A 14874-nucleotide genomic window follows, 5' to 3' on the forward strand; every position below is an offset into this window, starting at 1 on the left:
TTTAAGAGTTTCAGAAGTAAAATAAAAACCAGACCCCTATTTTAATTTTGTTTTTCTTTTTTAAAGTTGTTAAAACGGAAATCATTTTCCCAAGCAAGCATAGTGAAGCCCCTAGACCCAAGCTCATGCTTAACCTGTAAACCAGGTAATAGTTTTAACTTAGAAGGTCAAGAACATAGTTACTGTAGATTTAAGAGTGTGGTCTCTTCTCTCCCCGAAAGGTCTGGGCAGTAAGTACTTTAAGCTATTGCTTGTAATGGTCACTGGCAGGATTGAGGACTTGGAGGTGTAAAAAGCAGAGGTTCGTTCTAGCAGCAGGGAAGAAGAATAGGAGATATCCAGTGGGGAAATGAGATTGGTGCCAGGCAGTAAGAAACTGGAGTAAGACTTAGGAGTTCTGGGAGAAATTTTACTGATGAAGTTAGAAATAAATCCAGACATTTGAGGTGCCAGGCATTGTTCTAAGAACTTTACAAGTATTATTTAATTGTCACAGTTATCTATGAGGCAGGTGCCATTATTCATTCTTTTTTCAGACGAGGTATAAGGTTGAACTGAGAGGTGGGGTCAGTCAGGGTCACAGCAGAAAGCAGATGGCACGCTAAGATTGGGTAATTTGAGGGGAGTTTAATAAAGAGACTATTTATAAAGGTATGGGCAGAATTTAAGAAAATCAACAAGGGATGATGCGGTACTTCAACTGTAAGCCTGAAGGGGCAAGATGGGGAACAGTTATCTGAACCCATAGAGAAGCAGCTGCATGGGGAGAGCTGTGTGATAAGCTGTGGCTTTCAGGGGAGAGATGTGGCCAGTCCACAGAGAAAGGGCAGGAAGAGAGCCAAGGGAACAAATGTCCCAACTTCACTCTTTCCAGTGTCTCATGCTTCTTTCTGGCCAAACCCACCTGGAAGCTGAAGGGCAAGGGAGCATGTTTTTGCACTCCAGGTGGGTCAGCCTCTCAAAGCATGAGTCACAGTGGAGAAAGGTAAAAAATGGACTTGGCAGCCCACTTATGGGTGGTAGGGAGGGGACGCTTTGGTACAGTGATGAGTAGAGGTGGAGAGATTTGAGGTGCCAGACACTGTTCTGAGAACTCTTTTCCCTCCCTTCTCTCCATTCTCTTACCATTTGCCCCCAATCCCACTAAACTTTCTGGAACTAGGTAAGAAGCAGGGAAAGAGGTATGGGTAGGAGCACTGACGAGGGAAATTTGAATGTCTAAGAGGTATCCCAGGGTCAGAACCCGGAGATAGCTGATTCTTAAGATGTGTGGTGTTCTTGTTGTTAGGTGCCACTGAGTCGGTTCCGACTCATAGCAAGCCTATGCACAACAGAACGAAACGCTGCCACGTCCTGGGCCATCCTTACAATCGTTGTTAAGCTTGAGCTCATTGTTGCAGCCACTGTGTCGATCCACCTTGTTGAGGGTCATCCTCTTTTCCACTGACCCTGTACTCTGCCAAGCATGATGTCCTTCTCCAGGGACTGATCCCTTCTGACAACATGTCCAAAGTATGTAAGACGCAGTCTCACCATCCTTGCCTCTGAGGAACATTCTGGCTGTACTTCTTCTAAGACAGATTTGTTCATTCTTTTGGCAGTCCATGGTATTTTCAATATTCTTCGCCAACACCACAATTCAAAGGCATCAATTCTTCGGTCTTCCTTATTCATTGTCCACCTTTCACATGCATATGATGCAATTGAAAATACCATGGCTTGGTTCAGGCACACCTTAGTCTTCAGGGTGACATCTTTGCTGTTCAACACTTTAAAGAGGTCCTTGGCAACAGATTTACCCAATGCAATGCATCTTTTGATTTCTTGACTGCTGCTTCCATGGCTGTTGATTGTGAATCCAAGTAAAATGAAATCCTTGACAACTTTAATCTTTTCTCCGTTTATCATGATGTTGCTCATTGGTCCAGTTGTGAGGATTTTTGTTTTCTTTATGTTGAGGCACAATCCATACCCAAGGCTGTGGCCTTTGATCTTCATTAGTAAGTCCTTCAAGTCCTCTTCACTTTCAGCAAGCAAGGTTGTGTCATCTGCATAACGCAGGTTGTTAATGAGTCTTCCTCCAACCCTGATGCCCCGTTGTTCTTCATATAGTCCAGCTTCTCATATTATTTGCTCAGCATACAGATTGAATGGGTATGGTGAAAGAATATAACCCTGACGCACACCTTTCCTGACTTTAAACCAATCAGTATCCCCTTGTTCTGTTTGAACAACTGCCTCTTCATCTATGTAAAGATTCCTCATGAGCACAATTAAGTGTTCTGGAATGCCCATTCTTTGCAATGTTTTCCATAGCTTGTTATGATCCACACAGTTGAATGCCTTTGCGTAATCAATAAAACACAGGTAAACATCCTTCTGGTATTCTCTGCTTTCAGCCAGGATCCATCTGACATCAGCAATGATATCCCGGTTCCACGTCCTCTTCTGAAACCGGCCTGAATTTCTGGCAGATCCTTGTCAATATACTGCTGCAGCCGTTTTTGAATGATCTTCAGCAAAATTAAAAGCAAAAAATTAAAAATAAGTTGTATAAAAAAAAATAATTTTTTTTTAGGTTATATAAATTATATTAGTTCAGTATTTACAGTTGGAAACTGCTTACCTTATTTTTATACAAAAAAGGTACATGTTACATACTTTTTTGTCAACCTTGCAAACCCCACCCTCCCATTTTTGTGAGTGCAATATGCTGCTCATTATATATATGGGTGTGTTATCTTCGAGAAATTCTGTTAAATGTCAGAATAAGTAAGTCTTTTTTGGACTAGTTTCTCCTGCAAATTGGTAGGTAGTCTAGAACTATGATGTTCAGTATGGTAGCTGCTAGCTACATGTGGCTACGTAAATTTTAATTCCATTTAAATAAAATACAAAATTCGGCTGCTACCCAGAGTAGAAAGGGGGAGAGTGCTATCCCGTTGCAGGGATTGCTACTAATGTCACAAAACCATTTGTGTATAGATTTTTGAATGAGAAACTAATTGCTGTAAACTTTCATCTAAACCAAAGCCAAACCTGTTGCTGTCCAGTCGATTCTGATTCATAGCAACCCTATAGGACAGAGCAGAACCACCCCATAGTGTTTCCAAAGAGCAGCTGGTAGATTTGAACTGTTGACCTTTGGGTTAGCAGCCACCCTCTTAACAATTGAGCCACCAAAGCTCCTAACTTTCACCTAAACCAAAAAAAAAAAACAAACCCAGTGCCATCAAGTCGATTCCGACTCATAGTGACCCTATAGGACAGAGTAGAACTGGCCCATAGAGTTTCCAAGGAGTGCCTGGCGGATTTGAACTGCCAACCCTTGGGTTAGCAGCCGTAGCACTTAACCACTACACCACCAGGGTTTCCCTTTCACCTAAAGCACAATAAAATAAAAAATAAAATGTTATGTATGGCTAATGAAAAAAAAAATTCAGGTTGTTCAGTCTTACTAGCCACGTTTCAAGTACTCAAGAGTTACATGTGGCTAGTAGCTGCAGCACTGGACAGCAGATACCAGACAGTTCCATCACCACAGGACACTCTATTGAGCAACACAAGTCTTTACCAGCTCTTACGTTTTGACTGAAAACAAGTGGGTATTAACCAATATTCCACTAACTGCTAGAGAATAGTTTACCTCTTTAAGCCTCAGTTTTCCCGTCTGTAAAATGAAGATAGCAGTATCTACTTCTTAAGGTTGCTGTGAAGATTTAATCAGCTATTGTATATAAAGTATCAGCACACAGGCATTCAGTAAGCACTAGATAAGTCTCATTAGTCTCTATTTCGGTAAGCTCTATGATTTGAGCCGTGTACATAGCTGCATGCAGATCTCAGACTGTATCCAGGGACATTTCTAAACAAGTCTAAAGAACGCATCCCTCCAGTTATGCCACTAAATGAACTGTGCCCATCTACGTGACCGAAAATTGTCTTCAAAATAGTTTTTTTGGGTTTGTTTTTTTTTTTTTTAAAGCATTCTGTTTGCCAAATCTCAGTGCAGCCTTCATAGATTCTTCAGAACTAAATGGGACCTCAGAGATACTTACAGTCAAATCTCCTCTCATTTAATTGATGAATAAACAGGTCCAGAGAGATGAAGCATAGCTAGTGACGGGCCTGGTTAGAGCCAGTTAGTATTCACATCACACAACTCCTGTTTCACTAAAAGGTACTAAAATTGAGTTAAGATGACACAAAGCCATAGGCAAGCATCTTTTTAAAAAGGTTTTTATTAACGTGATTAGCCTTTTTCTGACTTACATGTTGTTCATGCAGATTTTCCATAGTGGTTGACTAAAAGATGAAAAGCAGACAGACTTAACACCAGGGCTTTGAACCGGAACAGAACCAAAAACCAAAAGTGAAATTTTTGCCCGAGTGAAACCAAAACCCGAATCGAAGAAAAAAAGTTTTTCTGAACCCGAACTGAAATCGAAAACCGTTATTTTTTTTGCTCTGCTATTTTCGGTTCGATGATAATTTTTAAGTTGTAAGCAAGACCATTGGACCATGATGTTTGATTCGCTTCTGACGCCCATGTGTGCTAACTGGTTCTCTGGCACGTGGCTGGTTAGGGCACAGTTCATTGCTTCAGCAGGTGACGGTGCAGCCACAGCTATGGGTCACGACTGCTGTAATGCAAGACGCGCCACACACCAGTCAGTCTGCTGTCTCTGCGCCACGCCTGACCTCTCTCACAGTCACGTGAGCTGCGCCTGAGGAAGATGTGAGAGACGCTTAGCGGTTGAGAACACTCGCTCACAGTCAGAAATCTGAAAGAGCTGCTTAAACTGCATCAAGTCCTGAACAGAGTTGCAAGTGAATGGAAATTTGCCAGGTGAGTATAAACATTTTAAACATACATTATTTGCATTTTTAAGTGTGATATTTAAATTCAAAAAATAGAACATAGGGTGTAATTTTTTGATGGTTCCATTCTTGTATTCATTCTCGATTTAAATGTACTATCCCACATTGTTTGCACTTATATGTTTAAATTTGATATTTATCTCACAAATCGAAATGTTAACAAACATCAGCAACTAGGGGGAAGAAAATTAATGTTTCAATTGTGATGGACCATTATTTCACTGAAAATAACTTGATGGCATCACTGTGAAGTGAGATTTTTCTTCAGAAGGTTCTGGATAAATGTATGAGAATGTTGTAAAGTAGGAAGAAATCAGCAAACCTTGTGAATGTAAAATCGAAGTTATTCTAGTTTTTCTAATGTACTGATGATATATGGCTAGAAGCATTTTAATATGTACTGGCTCTAATTCATTTCTGCAAATGTATTTATACATCCTATTTATGTTTTTTTTATCAAATTCTAAGACTTGTTTTTACTGTAATGTAATATAGTGACTATAAAACATGCCCTAATGATAATATTGTTTCTTATCCCTTGAATTCTAGTATGGGACGAACCAGAAGAAATCCAGGTTGAGAATTTTTCAAGTATGAAAAGATTGAAAATAAAAGCATATGTGAAATTTGCAACACAGGTATGGTTGGAGACCACGCAATCAATTTAGAGAGGCACCTGAAGCGTCACCATACAGATGAATACAATGCAGTGCGAAGCAAGAAGAAAAAGAAAACTGAAGTGTCAGAAGTTTTCTGAATAAGCAACAAAAAACATTAGACAATATTTCCAGAATGCCTTAAGGTTAAATCAGATAAGCAAACAATTGTCAATGCATGTGTTAAATTTAGCTACTATAAACGGTTGTTGTTCATTTGAGTTAATTGAATATTCAAGATCCCATAAAATTTTAAATCCAGTGATTGCTTCAATAGGTCAGAATTTTTCAATCAACTCAGAGAATATTAGGGAAATGATAACCTCACATGTCCTTAACATTTAGCTCCAAAGTTAGTAGTAATCTAGAAAAACAAATATTCTCTTTGAAAGTGAATGTTGCCAATAGATCAAGTTGTTCAATTTTAGGAATTAACCCTGAGTTCTCACAAGACAGTAAAATACATCTGTTGTCACGGAATGAAAGAGTTAAAAAAAAGACACACAGGTCTGTACATAAAGAACGCTGTGTATCAAAGTTTAGAGAATTACATTGATTTACAACACATTCTGTAACCATGGGTAATGGCTCTAATTAAATTTGTTGATTGGCTCAGAAATGATAGTGAAACTGATTGGCAAATGTCAAGGCAAAATGACAGTTTGGTAATTGCAGACATTAACCGTCACAGAGTAGAGTGAAAGTAACAAGGTTTATAAGAAAAGACTGACTGGTATAAAGTATGCTGCACACACACTTAAATAAGTTATTAAAGACACAATAAAGAATGCTGAACTGGAGGAATTTTTAGGAGAATGTCATGAACTCATTCGAATACTTCATATTCTGACATTGCCTACCAAATTTTTGAAAAATAAGGAAACCTGTACTGAATTGCCCAATAAGCTGGAACAGTATATACACCATGTTAGAAAACTTACTAGTATGCAAAAATCCCTGTGATGTATTAGCTGAGAATAATATGAAAGGGATTCATAGTTGTGCCCATTCCAAACAAAGGTGATCCAACAGAATGTGGAAATTATCGAACAATATCATTAATATCACACACAAGTAAAATTTTGCTGAACGTCATTCAAAAACGATTGCAGCAGTACGTAGACAGGGAATTGCCAGAAATTCAAGACTGATTCAGAAGAGGATATGGAATGAGAGATATCATTGCTGATGTTGGACGGATCTTGGCTGAAAGCAGAGAATACCAGAAAGATGTTTACTTGTGTTTTATTGACTATGCAAAGGCATTCGACTGTGTGGATCAATAACAAATTATGGATAACATTGTGAAGAATTAGAATTCCAGAACACTTAATTGTGCTCATGTGGAACCTGTGCATAGACTAAGAGGTAGTTGTACAAACAGAAGAAGGGGATACTGTGTGATTTAAAATCAGAAAAAGTGTATATCAGGATTGTATCCTTTCACCATAGTTATTCAGTCTATATGTGAGTAAATAATCCAAGAAGCAGGACTATATGAAGACCTCAACATCAGAATTGGAGGAAGAGTCATTAACAACCTGCGATATACAGAAGATACAACCATACTTGCTTGAAGTGAAAAGGACTTGAAGCACTTACCGATGAAGATCGAAGACTACATCCTTCAGTATGGATAACACCTCAACATAAAGCAAAAATCCTCACAACTGGACCAATAAACAACATCACGATAAATGGAGAAAATATTGAAGTTGTCAAGGATTTCATTTTTCTTGTCTCCATAATCACCCATGGAAGCAGCAGTCAAGAAACCAAATGACCTATTGCACTGGGCAAACCTGCTGCAAAAGACCTCTTTACAGTGTTAAAAAGCAAAGATGTCAGTTTGAGAACTAAAATGTGCCTGACCCAAGCCATGGTATTTTTAATCGCCTCATTTGCATGTGAAAGCTGGAGAGTGAATAAGGAAGATCAAACAAGAATTGATGCATTTGAATTGTGGTGTTGGGAAAGAATATTGAATACACCATGGGCTGCCAGAAGAACAAACAAATCTGTCTTGGAATACAGCCAGAATGTTCCTTAGAAGCAAAGATGGGGAGACTTTGTCTCACGTGCGTTGGACATGTTATCAGGAGGGACCTGTCCCTGGAGAAGGATATTGTCTTAGTCATCTGGTGCTGCTATAACAGAAATACCGCAGGTGGATGGCTTTAACAAACAGAAGTTTATTCTGTCACAGTTTAGGAGGGGAGAAGTCCGAATTCTGGGCACCAGCTCCAGGGGAAGCCTTTCTCTCCCTGTTGATGACAAGGAGAAGGCTCTTGTCATCAATCTTCATCTGGTCTAGAAGCTTCTCTGCACAGGAACCCTGGGTCCAAAGGATGCGCTCCGCTCCTGGCACTGCTTTCTTGGTGATATGAGTTTCCCCTGTCTCTCTGCTCACTTCTTTCTTTAAATCTCAAAAGAGATTGACTTAAGATACAACCTAACTTTGTGGATTGAGTCCTGCCTCATTAACATCATAGAGGTAGGATTTACAACAAATAGGAAAATCACATCAGATGACAAAATGGTGGACAATCACACAATACTGGGAATCATGGCCTAGCCAAGTTGACATACATTTTTGAGGGACATAATTCAATCCATAACAGACATGATGTATGGTAGAGAGGGTCAGCAAAAAAGAGGAAGACCCTCGATGAGATGGATTGATATAGTGGATGCACCAATCAGCTCAAACACAACAACAACTGAGAGGATGGTGCATGATCGGGCAGTGTTTTGTTCTGTTTATAGAGTTGCAATGAGTTGGAACCAACTCCACAGCATCTGACAACAATGATAAATGAGCATATGTCAAATTAATTTTTGGAAACTTGGAAACCTTTAAAGGAAGTTACAGTAAAATTGCAAAGTGAACAATTAACCATGAATGAAGTTTTTGTATGTGGGTGGAAACAGCTAGTATTAAGAACTCTTAATAATACATTTGGAAACACATTGAAAAATTTAATGTCAGGGCAACAGTAGTTATTTTAAATGATAACATATTGGGAGCAGTTTACCTAGATTCTAATTATCAAATTCTAATCAGTTCTGAATTTAAGGTGAAGGCCATTACCAAAACCAAACCAAACTCATTGCCATTGAGTCGATTCTGACTCATAGCAACCATATAAGACAGAGTAGAACTGCCCCATAGAGTTTCCAAGGAGTGCCTGGTGGATTCAAACTGCCAACCTTTTAGTTAGCAGGCACAGCTCTTTAATCACTATGCCACCAGGATTGAAGGCCATATTACATTTAAAAAGCATTTGGGAAATAATAAAAAATCTGAAAATGAGCAATTCTGAAAGTGTAATAAAGGAAAGCAGTTCAGGGGATATTCTTGTTTCAAAGGATGTGTTGATGAGATAGTTATTTCTCAAAATGAAAGGAAAAATAGTTAAATTGAGATCACATAACTGAACTGTTAATATTGACTGTATTAACAAGCTTTGAGGGTATACAAAGAGTTGAGAGAAAAATATATTCTTGAATTTGGGGAAGAAATGTTCATAATATTCCCAGTTATATGAAATTGCTATGGTAGGTTTGGGTGTGCCAGCTACTCAGGCCAGTGTTGAGAGAGCTTTCTCAGGTTTGAGATTAGTCTTGCAAAACAACAAGGATAGCTTAAATGAAAAAAATTAGAGGGTATTCTTTTGATTAGGTGTAATTATGGTTTATTGCAATAATGTTTTTTAAATGAAGTGTATAATTGTAATGAATTAAATCTACATTTGAAAAACAATGTTTTATGTAATGTTACGGCGATTCTTCAGCTTAGGACTGGGGTGAATTTTAAAATATTAAATATTTTATTGCACTTTGCCTTTATATATTGATGTATTAGATGTGATAGCACACTTTATATTTCTAATGTTTTGTGAACAAATGTTTTTATCTCAATACTATCTTTAAAGTGACTCACTGCTGCAGTGAATTCTAGTATATTTAAAAAATAGAATTAAACATATTTTATGCTATGTTTTTTCTTTGTATTGAATTTTTTTTTAATTTTATTTTGCTTTATGTAAAAGTTTACAGTGCAAATTAGTTTGTCATTCATTTCTGCCTTCTTTGCTTTTGGGCAGTTGTTACCCATTTGATCGCATATACTTGGTTGAGCTCAGAAACATGTTGCTCACATGTGTTATTGTTTGTTTTATAGGACTGTCTCATCTTTGGCTGAAAGGTGGGCCATGGGAGTGGTTTCAATTCTGAGTTAGCAGGGTGTCTGGGGGTCATAGTCGTGGGGGTTCCTTCAGTCTCTGTCAGACCAGTTAAGTCTGGTCTTTTTTTGTGAATTTGAATTTTGTTCTACAGTTTTCTCCTGTTCTGTCTGGGACCCTCTATTGTGATCCTTGTCAGAGCAGTCAGTGATGGTAGCTGGGCACCATCTAGTTCTTCTGAACTCAGGCTGGTGGAGGCTGTGGTTCATGTGGCCTATTAGTCCTTTGGAGTGGTATTTTCCTTGTAGCTTTGGTTTTCTTCATTCTCCTTTGCTTCGGATGGAATGGGACCAATAGATGTATCTTAGGTGGCAGCTCACAAGCTTTTAAGACCCCAGATGCTACTCACTAAAGTAGGATGTAAAACATTTTCTTTATGAGCTATGTTATGTCAATTGACCTGGATGTCTCATGAAACCATGGTCCTCAGCCCTCAGCCCCAGTATATTCGTGCCTCAAGGCGTTTGGATGTATCTAGGAAGTTTCTGTAACTTTGCCTTGTCAAATTGTGTTGATTTCCCCTGTGTTGTGTTTTGCCCTTCCCTTCTCCAAAGTTAACACTTGTCTACTATCTAGTTAGTGATTTCCCCTCCCCACTCTCCCCTCACTTTTTTTTTTTGGCATGTAAACCTTTTCTTGCGTTTTATAATAGTGATTTCGTAGAATATTTGTCCTTTTATGATTGACTTATTTCACTCAGCATAATGCTGTCCAGATTCATCTATGTTGTGAAATGTTTCATGTATTCATTGCTGTTCTTTATCATTGCAGTAGTGTTCATTGTGTGTTTGTACCATAATTCATTTATCCACTTATCTGTTGGAGCCCTGGTTGTACAGTGGTTAAGAGCTACAGCTACTAACCAAAAGGTCAGCAGTTCGAATCCAACAGACACTCCTTAGAAACCCTACAGGCAGTTCTACTCTGTCCTATAGGGTCACTATGAGTTAGAATTGATTTGGCAGGAGTTTAGTTTTTTTGATTTATTCTTCTGTTGATAGATGCTTAGGATGTTTTCATCTTTTAGCTATTGTGAATAATGCTGCAGTGAATGTGGGTGTGCATATGTCTATTCATGTGACAGTTCTTATTTCTCTAGGATATATTCCTAGGAATGGGATTGCTGAATCATATGGTATTTCTCTTTCTTGCCTTTTAAAGAAGTGCCATATCGTTTTCCAAATTGGTTGTACCATTTCACATTTCCACCAGTAGTGCGTAAGAGTTCCAATCTCCCCACAGCCTCTCCAACATTTGTTATTGTCTCTTGTTTTGATTAGTGCCAGTAATGTTGGGGTGAGATGGTATCTCATTGTAGTTTTGATTTGTGTTCCTCTGATGACTAATGATCACAAGCATTTCCTCATGTGTCTGTTACCCACCTGAGTGTCTTATTTGGTGAAGTGTCTGTTCATGTCCTTTGCCCATTTTTTAATTGGATTGTTTGTCTTTTTGTTGTTGAGGTGTTGAAGTATTCTATAGATTTTAGAGATTAGACCCTTGTCGGATATGTTGTTCCCAAATTTTTTTTCCCAATCTGTATGGTTTCTTTTTACCCTTTTGATGAAGTCTTTTGATGAGTATAAGTGTTTAATTCTTAGGAGCTTCCAGTTATCTAGTTTATCTTCTGGTGTTTTTGCATTGTTAGTTATGGTTTGTATTCTGTTTATGCTATGTACTAGGGCCCCTAATGTTGTCCCTATTTTTTCTTCCATGATCTTTATCATTTTAGATTTTATATTTAGATCTTTGATCCATTTTGAGTTAGTTTTTGTGTATGGTGTGAGCTATGGCTCCTATTTCATTTTACAGATGGACATTCAATTTTGTCAGCACCATTTGTTAAAAAGATTGTCTTTTCCCCATTTAATGGGCTCTGTCCTTTGTCAAAGATCAACTGACCATAGGTGGATGGATTTATGTCTGGGTTCTCGATTCTGTTCCATTGGTCTGTGTGTCTGTCATTGTACCAGTACCAGGCTGTTTTGACTACCATGGCTATACAGTAGGTTCTGAGATCAAGTAGTGTGAGGCCTCCTACTTTGTTCTTTTTCTTCAATAATACTTTGCTTATCTGAGGCATCTTTTCCTTTCCGTATAAAGTTGGTTATTAGTTTTTCCATCTTGTTAAAGAATGCTGTTGTTATTTTGATTGGGATTGCATTATATCTGCACATCGCTTTGGATAGAATAGACATTTTCGCAATGTTGAGTCTTCCTATCCATGACCATGGTATGTTTTATCTTTTACATCCTTGGTTAGGTTTATTCCTAAGTATTTTATCTTTTTAGGGGCTGTATTGAAGTGTTCTGAGACAGTGATTAAACTTGAACATCATTGTCGCTTTAGACTTAATTATTAATGAATGCATGGAAAGAAATAGTTTTATATTGCTGCTTTAGAAACTAGTTCCAAAATCTTGGAATGAACAAAATTGGACTTAATATAAAAATGCAGTGTTATTTGCAATATAAGCAATGGATTTGGTAGCCATATTTTTTCAGATGAAATTGCTCTAGGTTATCTATCCATTTGCAGGATATAAATTGAGATCAGAGAGAAAAAACAGTTCAGACTGGTTCCGTCATAGTCATTGAAGTGAAACCGAAATGGAACTGAATTTTAAAAATCTTACGGTTCAAAGCCCTGCTTAATACTGCTTGGTTAGGACAGTGATTGCATTTATAATGAAGTGCTTGAGTTATCACTGCAAGATCTCAATTTTTCTATATGATTTAACTACATTATGTTATTAGAAGAGAGTTGATCTTTTTAAATTTTTTAAAGATTTGTGAAAGTTACAGCATTAAAACCATTACTCGAATTGAAAAGTTGTTGAAATATTGCATTAGATGTGGTTTTATACTCCAGTGCTGCTAAATGTATTGCCATTTGAAGATTCCTACTACATAGCAGTACTCAACTTTCTGTAAATTGCCAGAGATTCAGTATTATCTAATGTAAATTCATAATAGAAATATTTTTAGGTTTACTAAACCATTTTATTCTTTAACAAAACAACAAGGAATTAATCCTCTTTTGCATTGAGAGTAATAAAATACTTTCTCCAAGATATACTCTTAAGTCCACCACCTAGCCAAAAGGATAAGAGATTAATAAAGTTAGAGAAAAGATATTAGCATAGGCAAATTATCATATTACCTATTAGCAATTGATAGGGACCTTTGTGATTTTTGTCATGAGCTGTCCAGTCAATTCCGCCTTATAGGGACCCTAAAGGACAGCATATAACTGCCCCATAGGGTTTCCTAGGCTGTAATCGTTAAGGGAAAGGAGCCCTGGCGCTGCAGTGGTTAAGCACTCAGCTGCTAACCGAAAGGTCTGTGGTTCAAATCCAGCAGCTGCTCCGTGGGAGAAATATGTGGCAGCCTGCTTCTGTAAAGATTTACAGCCTTGGAAACCCTATGGGGCAGTTCTGCTCTGTTCTATAGGATCACTATGAGTCAGATTCGACTCGACTACAAAAGGTTTTTGTTTTGTTTTGTTTTAATCTTTATGGGAGCAGATTGCCGGGTCTTTTTTCTCGCAGAGCTGCTGGTGGGTTTGAACCACAGACCTTTCGGTTAGCAGCTGAGTGCTTACCCATTGCACCACAGGGCCCCTTACTTTTGAAATTATGTGAATTATTTTTCAAATTCATCACCTTGGTAAATATAAACGTGTAGCGTTGATAAACCTTCAGATAACAACTTAAACAATTAAGAGTGATTCAGAAATGACTGGCCTTTTCATCTTTGCAAAACTCGTTGTTTCATCTCTATTAGTGTATAAGTATACGTAAAAATTTTCAATTATGTGCATTTAGAGGCTACTTGCCACAGACTTTAACCATATAAAAATCAAATGGAAAATCTGTATGCAATATGGGTCTAAGATTTATCCTGTACTTAGTACATTTTAGCAAACCATTACTGACCTGTTTTGGCAGTAATCCTCCTTTTCATCCATTGAATATGCATGAGTATTAATTCCCCGGAGATTTCCCTTCCACCAGCCTGTTCCACTTACTATTCTCTGCTCTTATTTCATTGTCCCCAGGGTACGTTTTCTGTTTGCCAGTATCCGCCTGGGGTCCATTCCCACCACCCACCCCCCTCTTTTTTTGCAGGGGAGGGGGTACTAACTCTTTTGGATCCTCTTCTGTAATTACCTGCTTATTTCTCTCCTCCCAACTTAATTTTTAGCTTTGCTTCTGAGTAAGTGATAACCCCAATCCTGGTTCATGCTACCTGGAATGGTACAGATCTGTTGCCATGGAGTGGATCCATATCAAAGGAGAGAAATTAGGGAGCACAAGGGCTGTGCATGGGGTCTCTGGGAGTCAGGGGCAGACTTGACGGCAGCTAACATCATATACGACGGCACTGGGTTTCTGGGTAACATCATATATATTATGAAAAGCTCTGGTACTCTTTGGATAATAAAAAATTAACTAAATTTGAACTTTTGGAGGTTATAACCACATATAAACTGTTTTTAAGGAATATGATAACCGTGTTGATGAGCTATTATCACACCATATGCATTATGTGGGGTGTGTGTGTGTGTCTATCCATCTATATCCCAAAACCACCTATATCCCAAAACCCAGTGCGTTGTACCATCTATATTAAAAACCTATTGCCGTTGAGTCAATTCTGACTCATAGCGACCCTATAGAACAGAGTAGAACAGCCCCACAGGGTATATATGTATCCCTAAAAAAATAAGTTTTGCTTAGGGGGCTTAGGGCGACTGTACCCTGATGGTGATAGAGTAGTTTAGAAAGGGATAGGGAGAATGGTTAACAATTTGAAGAATGTCACTGAATTGTACATGTAGAATTTGTTGAAATGGTATATCCTTTGGTGTCTACATTTTCACAAAAAAATTTTAAAAATTGAGGCTCAAGATCACCTGAGTTTTGCAGATACCCTCAGGGAAATCCTGAGTTTGGAGCTTACTTCCCTTTGAGAGAGTCTCACTCTTATTTCTTTTATGGCCCCTGTGAAGCCTTGCATTCTTTTCTTGTCAGCTCAATGACTTATTTTGCAATATTTTTTAAAAAATAATTTATTCAGCATTTTTAGTT

General features: G+C 38.1%; 1 protein-coding gene across 1 annotated transcript in view; it reads left to right on the plus strand.

Moving 5' to 3' along the window:
* The window catches only part of APIP (APAF1 interacting protein), a 45668-nt gene that overhangs the window by 10859 nt on the left and 19935 nt on the right, over nt 1-14874 (plus strand). The gene's annotated exons all lie outside the window — the stretch shown is intronic.

Source organism: Loxodonta africana, chromosome 7 (genome assembly GCF_030014295.1).
Source record: "Loxodonta africana isolate mLoxAfr1 chromosome 7, mLoxAfr1.hap2, whole genome shotgun sequence".
NCBI classification, from domain to species: Eukaryota; Metazoa; Chordata; class Mammalia; order Proboscidea; family Elephantidae; genus Loxodonta; species Loxodonta africana.